This window comes from Echeneis naucrates, chromosome 2 (assembly GCF_900963305.1).
Source record: "Echeneis naucrates chromosome 2, fEcheNa1.1, whole genome shotgun sequence".
NCBI lineage: Eukaryota > Metazoa > Chordata > Actinopteri > Carangiformes > Echeneidae > Echeneis > Echeneis naucrates.
This window is the reverse complement of record NC_042512.1, coordinates 12,292,666-12,302,775: the sequence shown is the minus strand read 5'-3', so window position 1 is coordinate 12,302,775 and position 10,110 is coordinate 12,292,666.

The window sequence follows — 10,110 nt, the reverse complement described above, 5'->3', positions numbered from 1 at the left end:
CCTTCAACGCCGCTCCTCTCTCCCTTTATCGTCAGCTCCTGTCAGTCACTCGGTGGCTTGACAAAATGGCCTCTGCTACTCCTGGGAAGAGCTGCTGTGTTCCCGTTTATTCTCTGGTTGCGGGTTAGAGAGGTACAGCATCAGCAGGAAGGGCCTCATTGTTGAGCTGAAGGGCTGCTGGTGATTTGGCGGCCATGATAGCACCCCACTTACAACACACGGGGGGGCTTGATGACATTTCTATGAGAAGGTCGCCTCAGGACTGTCCTTCCCTCATGTGGGTGGCCTTGTCAATCACCATTACATCCCGCATTTCTATGGTTTCTAAACAACCCCAGCTAAAAAAGAGCCTCCGCCCATCTAGCATCCCTTTCAGCCGCCAAGCTCCTGAGCTTGGAGGCTTTAGATACCCCTCTCACGAGTTTTCACAGCAGCTTTACTCACAGCCTTTCAAAGTTCACAGCCTGGCTTGCAGGCACGGAGAGGAAAATCAAACTGCTCAAGGTGGGCTCGGCTCTCAGGTGAAACCCTCTGACACCCAAAAGGAGAAGGGGGAAAACAGAAATCCTGATGTGAATTTAGAAGACACGTTGCCTGGAGAGCCTTTCCCAGTGGCAGGTGTCGTCTCTGAGAGATTTACTAACCAATCTGCTGTTCTCTGGATTCACCAATGTGTCCTTAATTCGAGAAATGAACTAAAAACAAGGACGGAAATTATTATTAAGAATTACGCCTAATAGGAACAGATTGAGGAGGGAAAGTTGTCCAGAGGTTATATAGAAAACAGTCTATATCAACAATATATCAGCTAATTAAGGCTTCCAACTGCTTCCTAATTGCCGCGACCCCTGACCTACTGTTACCTCCTAGGAGCTGGTTTCCTCCCCAAGGGCAATGGCGATGCCTGTGCTCACGCAGACACACTAAGGCACACACACACACATACACACACACACACACAAATGCACGCACAGCAAGCTACCCCTGTGATCCCTGAATGTCAGGCTAAGGGCATCCAGAGGCCAGCAGTCCTCCCAGCCTAGCATACCAGGAGTTGATAAAGAGCATGAAAACACACAGTGGGCAGTTTAGCCACTATAATCTTGGGGATTACGGGTCAAAACGATTCCAGACGCAAGGGAGAAAAAAAAAAAGAAAGAGAGAGAAAAAAAAAAAAAAACCCCAGAAACCTCCCTGTACAGAGAATGATTTTAATGTGTGCTGCCACATCCTTCATCCTATCGCTGATTTTTACATGTTTAATTCAGATCTGAAACTATATCATATCACTGCGCTTCATAATGTCCTCTTCCTTTTTTTTTTTTTTTTAAAGATAAGAGTGTTATTTTACCTTTTTGCAAAGCTGCAAAATGAGAACAAACACTGGATTTATATTTGTTGTTTTGGCAGAAACATTGGCACGCCTGTTGCATTAATGTGTCTGCTGAGCAGGTTTTAATGTCGTGCAAATATTTTTGTAGCTTGTTGTGCTTCCCTCAAGCGACTAAAATCATACAGATGTAAGTTAAACAGTTGTGGCTTAGCATGTTAGCATCATAGCATCTTAGCATGCCATTTAATGAAGTTGCCATCCTTATTTCTCCATAATAGTCAAGTTCCAGCTTCACATGTGGTGACAGACAGATGAGTGGTGTTGATCCTCTCATCTGACGCCTTTATTGTTGAACTTTTCCTCTAACTAAGGCCCGTTAATCTACAGCAGCCATATACTCATGAAGTCTAATTATCAAACAACAAACAACATGCAAAGCAGTAGAAAGACACCAAGACATTTAGCGCAATGTTGAAGTTCTGTTTAAATTGAAGGGGAAAAGCACTTGGTTGTTAAAATATAGATGTCTGTGTGTATTTTCAACCCCATTAGATAGCCACTGACTGATCCTATTCTGCTGTTTATTAGAGCACTCATGGGATTCAATGCATTAAACCGTCCCTTCAAAACTTAATCTATCGCTTAATTAAAGTTGTCGAATATGAAAACAGAACCAGCCTGCTAAGAATTAACTTCAACCCTCCATTGTCCTTCCATCTAAGCTGCAGGCACTTGTGAACCGACTAATGAAGATGTGTTAAGATACAGATTCAGGTCCATTTGCATGCAATTACAGCACATTGCTTAAACGCCAGAGCTGTCAGCATCCATGCATCCACATATCCCGCATCTGCAGTTCTCCGGAGAATTACGATCGACCTCCACCACCACCGCCACCACCACGCACATACACACACACACACACACACACACACACACACACACACACACACACACACACACACACACACACACACACACACACACACACACACACACACACTCGCTGTCCCTCCTCCCGTTTCACCAAAGTCATTGCACTGCCTCTGCAGTTTTGTGGCAAATGGCTGTAGTCCATTCAAACGTGTGAAATTGTAATCATAGCTGTCTCTGGATGGGTGTAATTAATGTGCTCTATCACAGAGATTTTGATAGCCAGTGTGGAGCATGTGGGGAGCCAAGCCAGCGAAGGACATCGGCTAAATGATGTGCTATTATATGGAGTGTTTGGTCATTTGTAATAGCATGCAGTGCGGAATGCGTGATGAGCAAAAGAGGATTGTCCTCCTGGTGCTATCATCATTGTGTTCATTAATTGCATTGTTGATGGTGGTTGGTAACACAGCAGGTTGGATGTGATGAGCATTTATGTGACAGAAATAGCTCACATTCTGGCAAAATTTTCATTTTGTGAGGGATTGGGAATAATGTTTGTTAAGAACGTCTGCTGGGAAATTTGCCTGATACAAGTTAACTATTTGGGTTTTGTTCCTCCACATCTCCCCGGACGTCTCTGATTGATAGATTTTACCACACAATCATTAGTTGAATAGATATAAGAGGATGTTGTGTTTAGCTGATGGTGTCAGTAAACAAGAGGCCAACTCAGAGATAAGAAGCAGCGGAGAAAGAGAGAGCAAGCAAGTCGGGAGAAGACTGATAGGATAACATGCGTACAGCAGTGTTTCCCATCAGTCTGCATGTCGAACCTGTCTCCGCTCAGACAAATTAGGACTGGAAACGTGGGCTGGGCATCCTGACAACAGAATAAATACATCCTCTCTTTGTGATGGGCTGAACATGACAAACAGGCTTTCGTGTCACCAGAGCCAAAGCAGGAAGAGAGAGTAGATCAGAGGGGCTTTTTTCTCTGTATTTCCAGACTTTTCTTCTTATTTCTTTCTTATTTCTTCTTACTTCCTCCGATTTTGGGGAAGTCTGGTGGGTTACAGGGTGCCGACTGGCTCTTACTGGTTAGAGAGAGTGGAGCATTTACTGCAAAACACCCCTCATTGTCAAGGAGGCCGAGGATGGAAGTCATTCATGTTTATATTCTGTTATGTACTAATGCTTTACTCTGCTACATTAAGCTGGAGCATGTGAATGGTGAGAAGGTTAAAGGTTCCTGCGTGGGTTGGATTTAGACAGCACAAGGTTTTTTGTTGAAGGTTAGGATAACACTGCACTGGCAGTGGTGGAGTTGCTCATATTGCTGTCAGGTTTTGAGAAGCAAGACAAATACATCTATGGAGTATGTAATTTGGCCATATCTAAATTTCATAAGCTGCATGTCAAGCAATCCCCTTCAGTTAATAACTTCCTACATTTCCCACAATGCATTCATGCAACGATTAGAGCAGAAGCTTCCTCTCGTCCAGCTAAAGTGAGAGACGAGGCCAGACTCCTCTTAGGTCTGTGTTGTATGGTGGATCTCTGAGTCTTCGCTCAGCAGAGACATTTCATCTCTGCCTCCTTCCTGATCTATTTCTCACTGTTTGATTGTTGCATGTTGCGGCAAAATGATGAAAGTGGCCATTAGTCTTTGATTCTGAAGGACAGAAGACCAAACCTAACATTTACTGTTGATGGTGAGATGGATGCAAAAGTTAAAAAAAAAAAAAAAAACTCTCTCTCTGTGCTGGAAATATCTCAAAGTGAAACTTTCTACATTGGCTGAAGGACTAAGAAAAATACAGACATGAAATGGCAAACGGTGGTCTGGTCCTTCATTGATGCTCCCCGCACATGTCATCTGTACATTACACATGCACAACTATTATATAATCAAAATGGATTGCTGGTTAACAACAAGAATTAAAAGAAGAGCGAGAAAAAGTCAAGTTCGAGTGCTTTTTTTTTTTTTTTTTTTTTTCACATCTTTAAGTTCTTTGCATTTCCTCTCTAAACATCTGACGTTATTTTTGGTGCAATATTCTAAAAAAAGCTGTTATTTTAATTAAACAAAGATTACGGCAATATCAGAAACATTAGTCTAACTTTTTACCAGCAGGTTTCATTTGCGAGGAGTTACAAAAGGCAGAGTTAAACCTACTCTTTCCCCCAGTTTCTGCTTTGGCAGTAACAAGTGACACGTATGGCAATGGCAATTAGGATACCTGATCTCAATTCTGCTAATAAAGACGGTCTCCAGAAGGTATATAGACTTCAGTGGGATTAGGAAGATCTTTGTCATGTAGATCTCTGGAATGCCCCTGGCTTCACAGATAAAATGAAGATGAATCCTTAGTCGAGGAAGAAGCATAAAACAGAGGGATGGGAGTGGAGGACACAGAGCTCTCAGCTAACGACAGGGCTACTCTGCATCACTGCACTGACTAATGAGCACTCCAACAAGGGTGAGCTTAAAGACCAGTGCATGTGTGTGCGGCCGGCGTGCACGCACATGTGTGGAAGTGGTGTTTTGATACGTACAAGGCATATAGTATGTGTACATGCATGAGCAGGGCTGTGTGTTCATGTGGCGGTAAATGAGGAAGCTCGGGGAAGGGAAATGAAGGAAGAGAAAAAGAAAACAAGAGAAGGAGGGAGGGAGTGTATCTTTTCCAGAGATCCACCGTGCGTGACAACAGAGGAAGCGCTTAATAATTCACATGATATTGATTTACTTACCTGACTTCCTTCTCCACTCCCACGCCCCCGGAGAAGAAGCCCACCTGTAGGTTCCCGCTTCCCTCTGCAATGTTAAACACAGACATGCAATGTAAATAAGAGGGGTGGGGGTGTCAGATCTATGAACACACACACAAACGTGAGGATTCTTCAGATTGCAAACCATCAAGTTAAATGTGCGAGAAAAGTGGATGATATCCGCCGTAGCAGAAATCATTTAATCGTAACCGTTCAGTGACATTTCTGGGTGTGAAAGTTTAGGAAAATAGGATGAAGACATTGTCCCATCTCACTATGCTGGTTAAATATTCATCCAACGCTTCTTCATCCTGTGTTGAATCCATTGGCCTTCTCTCTCACATCTGGCTTCAGTTTAAGGAGGAATTAAAAAGGTATCATTTGCCTCAAGTATTAAGAGCTCTTAATTTCATCCTGTCCTTGATTGCACAGGAAGAGCTCAGGGAAGATTTATATATTTATTTATTTATTTTACTTCAAAAGAGTTTCTTTTTTCACTTTTTTCCCTGTAAGAGAAATGAGGCCGGCTCATCCATGCCGGTGATTTGGACCGTCTTTGCTGAGCTTTATCGCCACCCTGAGGGCATGCTGGGTAGAAGCTCCTCTCTGTCAGAGAGAGGCCTTGTCCTCACACACCAGATCATCCCAAATAGATGTGACATTACTGAGAAATGGCTGGAATTTATTATGGAGAGACAACACATGCTACACGCTGCAGTCTGCCGATGCTTTTTAGGAGAGGAGAAGAGAGATAAAGCTGCATAACTCTTGATGTGAAGAGGAGTACAAACTGTTCATTCGAAGGTATTTGAGGTGTCCAGGAATGAAAGATTTTTTTTTTTTTGTTAAATCACAGAAACACCATTGGTTAATTGAATAATTAATCAATCAATAAACTATTTTCTTTATACAAGTAGTCTCACAAATGCAAAATTTTCTTTAAGCAGCTTTACTAAGATTTTTTTACTTGCACCAACAGAGCTGAAAGCAAAGTTTGATGCTCGAGAAGTTAGAGAGTGGAGTAGCATTCTGTAAAAAATGCATTAAAATAACAATAATATTGATAAATTTAATTGGTGCAGATACACATTGGGCCATTCCTACTGCACTCCTATTAATAGGTAACCTTGAACAAAAAGCTAAAAACACTCAATTATACTTTTTCCTCCATATTTTTAAGATTGTATATTTTTGTGCAGAAATGTTAATCTCGGAGTGTTAGAGAATCGCTGTATGGACTGATATTTGTGAGTTTTACATTACAGATGCTTCCAGTATTTATGAAATTTTAACTATTTTGATGCAAATAATAATTTACTTTTGCTAATTTGTAAATAGTTATTTGTAATTGACTAGAAAAAAATCTGCATTCAAAAAGGCATATGTTCAAAATATTATTTAAATGATTTACATTCTTTTTAATTGAAGAGGTTTAGTTTTTTTGTTTTTTTTTTCCATACTATAGCTGGAAACCAGACAAATCCAATGAAATTGGATTGAAACCATTTTGCAGCTGACTTTTTTAGCATTAATCCAAATTGCCAGTGATAGACTGACTGATTGAAGTAACCGGTCGGTGGAGCGTTGCTGTGTGGGATCGTGTGTCCTCCAGTTTAATCATCAGTGCAATGGGACTGCCCTCTGCTGGTTCTGGATGCGAGGAACATTTTCACGGGCCTTCACATTGAATCATAACTGACAGCCAAATAGTTTTACCTTCTTCATTAAGTTTAAACATATTTTATTAATGTGTCTGTTTTTGTTTTTCACATTTCTGGCACTTTAAACGTAACCTTAGCATGAATGTGTCCTGTTGCCACTGCATGGCGTACGACGGTGTACAGTGTTTTAAATGGCCTCCAACTGTGAAAGTATTGAGTGTAGATAGAAATTATTTGATCACGTAAAGGCTTAAGGCATTTATCAGTGCTGTGCTATTATTAGACAGGGTTTTGTTTTTTTGTCATCATGCACAGAACAGTCCTTTTCCTTTGTTCTATTCCGACTCCTGTGATCAAAATTGATCAATTTTTAATGAGCTGCGACTCAATCCAACTAAAAGTGAACTGTGATGTGGAAATAACCTACAGGTGCCCCGGGACTAGAACAGTTTAACTGATGTGACAGTGAGACGGTGGATTAATTCAGCCATATATTGATGAAACACGTGCTGGATTGTGTCCACGCAGGGTGGTAATTTGATGAACGTGGGCGTTTTGTAGATAAAGCCAGCCAGGCTGAAAAGAAAATCGCCAATTCTCTCCTTATAGAGTTTCTCCTGTAGCGTAGATGGTATAAATATTTAAAAACTCTCGGGCAGAAAGTGTTCTTTTTCCATTTCGACATCCCCTACTCTAACGCCTGCCTAATGGGACGCAGAGCCCCATAAAGCAGACGTTAAATACCTCCAAAAATTAAGTCCCATTAAAAGTGTCAGGCTGAAATAAGAACTTCTCCTGCTCTTTAAGTTGGAGTCTGAAGTTCAGCCATGTGTTTCTGAGCTTTTCTCATGAAGGGAGTGTCATTCTGAGATTCCCAAAGAAACCTGAACAACATTCAGTGCCCAGCTGGCCCACGCACTGAGTTGCCTTTCACCTCCATCTCCATTTGCCTGAAGGTGACTCCTGTTGCGTCAGATCAGCAGATACACATCATCCGCTCTCTCTAAACTGAGCCAGGCCCTGGAAAAGTTACAAAGTGGGGTCCACTCAGCATTCCTCCAAAAAAATCTTTAACCTCTGGTCAATTAACACACATAAGCCAGGTGTATTAGTGTCAGTGAACCTATAGCCCAGATAAAGTTGTCCATGGGGAGACAGAGTCAAGTGAGCTGGGCCGGCAGCTCAGACCACAGACTGTTTGCTCACTCTCCAAGTGAATAGAGCTGTAATTTTAAAAACAACATATTATTATTTATTTTTTCACTCGTACATGATGATGTACAATGATTGGCAGCCAAGTCACACAACAACAAAACAAACTTTCACTCCCGTTGTCAACAAATGCCATTTGTAGACCCAGACCAACAAAAGATGTGTCCTTCCATGTATCATAGACTGCATTTCCAATGACCAGACTCATCAAGCGAAAGCACAAATTAAAATGAATGCATTTTCGTCTTTTTTCCACCAATAGCAGGATAAAAACTTGAGTAATTTAATTCTTAGTCAGTTACACATGGAAACATCAGATAAAGAACTAAATGTGTGTTCTTCCACAGGGGAAAGTAGTCCCTCCCAAATGCCCTTTCTTTTCCTGTTTGGCCTTTGCTAAGATATTACAGCTGGACTGACTTGTTTTTTGTTTTTTTTTTTGCTTTTAGTCACTTCACGAGATTTACCAGTTCAAATTTTTATACAGGAATACAGCGAGCTCATGAGTGCTCTGCTGGGTGAAAGAGATAATACAAGAGAAGTGCTTTAATTTAATGGCTTCATAAAAAAGTCGCCTGTGTCTTTAAACTGATCCTGTACGGGGAGGATGATGGGCTGTAACAGGCGTTCATACCTGTAAAGCTCCCTGGTGTGACAAATGTGTTTTTCTCAGCTCAGCTGCTTTTTTCAAGCAGCCGGGGGGGGAGTGTAGCTGCACAGCATCTCTTAAGAGGCTCTTGGGAATCAATCTTGAGGCGTTGTAGATAGAGTGAACTAACAGGGCACTTACTTGCTATCTGTGGCTAAACAGGGCTACTCTGGGATCTTATTCTCCGCAGAATGCTGCGCGAGGATGTCTGAAGGGAGCTCAGACCACTGCTCATCCTCTAAGTGGTTTAGAGCTCTCCAGACACGACAGGGCTTCTCATCTCAACCCGGTCCTGCTCGGGGTCTTGGGTGCAGATGCACACACTCAGACACACGTGTTATTCATCCTGTGTAATGGAGAAAGGGGGGGATAAAACTGGCAGATGGGCAGCTCTGGCTACCTCAGCTGGTGAAGTCAACTCCTCCAGTTTCATCCCTGTGTTTAGTTGTTATATAGTTAATGGCGGGAAGTGATACCCGGCTATGCTGGCTTTACACACTGGCTTTACTTTGACAACTGGTGCAGAGCGGTAAATGATTGATTGAGACACAAGTCATGTCAGGAAATCAAGCCGCCCTCCAGTCGTGACCTTACACCTGAGGTCAACTGAAACCTGCGATTGTGTCTTTGTGCTGCCTGAGACAACGCGAAAGTCCTGGCTCCTCTTTCAGCTGGGTCACATAATGGCTTATTATGTTCCCTCCCCAGAGAGCAATTAATCAAATGAACCTGAATACCGGGCTCAGATGTGTTTGATTGCTTCAGTGCGTTTTCATGGTGAGATTTTGTATCAGGCGAAAGTGTACGCTGATGTTTTAAAATCGGCCATTAAACTTTGGTCTGTCTAAACTGACCATCGGGAGAGACTTATATTTTCTACGGTAAACTTTTTAGTGATTTCTTACCTCAGTAAATATTTTCCAAATGAGTTTATGGTCTTCAGTTCAACAGGCAGAGTCTGAGGTCCGAGTCCCTGATATCACATTTTTGTTCTTTTCTGAGGTTTGACATGAAGCATCTGATCTCTATCTGCTTGTTTTTCTTCATCACACTGCTGCCACGTGATTGACTCTTATGGTAATTGTATGAATTCAGAAGTGTTGGAGACTGAGGGAAACATGCTTAATCCACGACAGCAGGACATAAAAGAGCTGTATTTAAATAACATCACCAACAGAGGGCGATATGAACTTGGTAGAGCTTTCCTTGAGGATGAGATGAGCTCATATATTCTGGACATTCAGTTTTCTGCCATTTTAAGCTTTTAAATTATTTCATTTGACAGTTGCATTGCTTCACTTGCAGTTCAGTTATACTTTATATTCCGACCGAGGCCTCTCGTCATATGTACACTGGCAACAAGCTCATAAAATATTGAAGGTGGGGATAACACCATACAGTACGTCACGTATATCAGCACCAGGAGAGTTTCTTTGAGATTTCAGCATCACAGCAAATTTAGCTGGGAAGAAACTCTGACATTTGAAAGCCAAAGCTGTGGTGTAAAATTATCCTGGGTGATTCTCCAGGTAATGTCCCTCTTTACCTCAATATAACTTTGTGGTATGTAATGAGGGCAGCTGCTTTCGGAGGTGCCTTATAAGAGG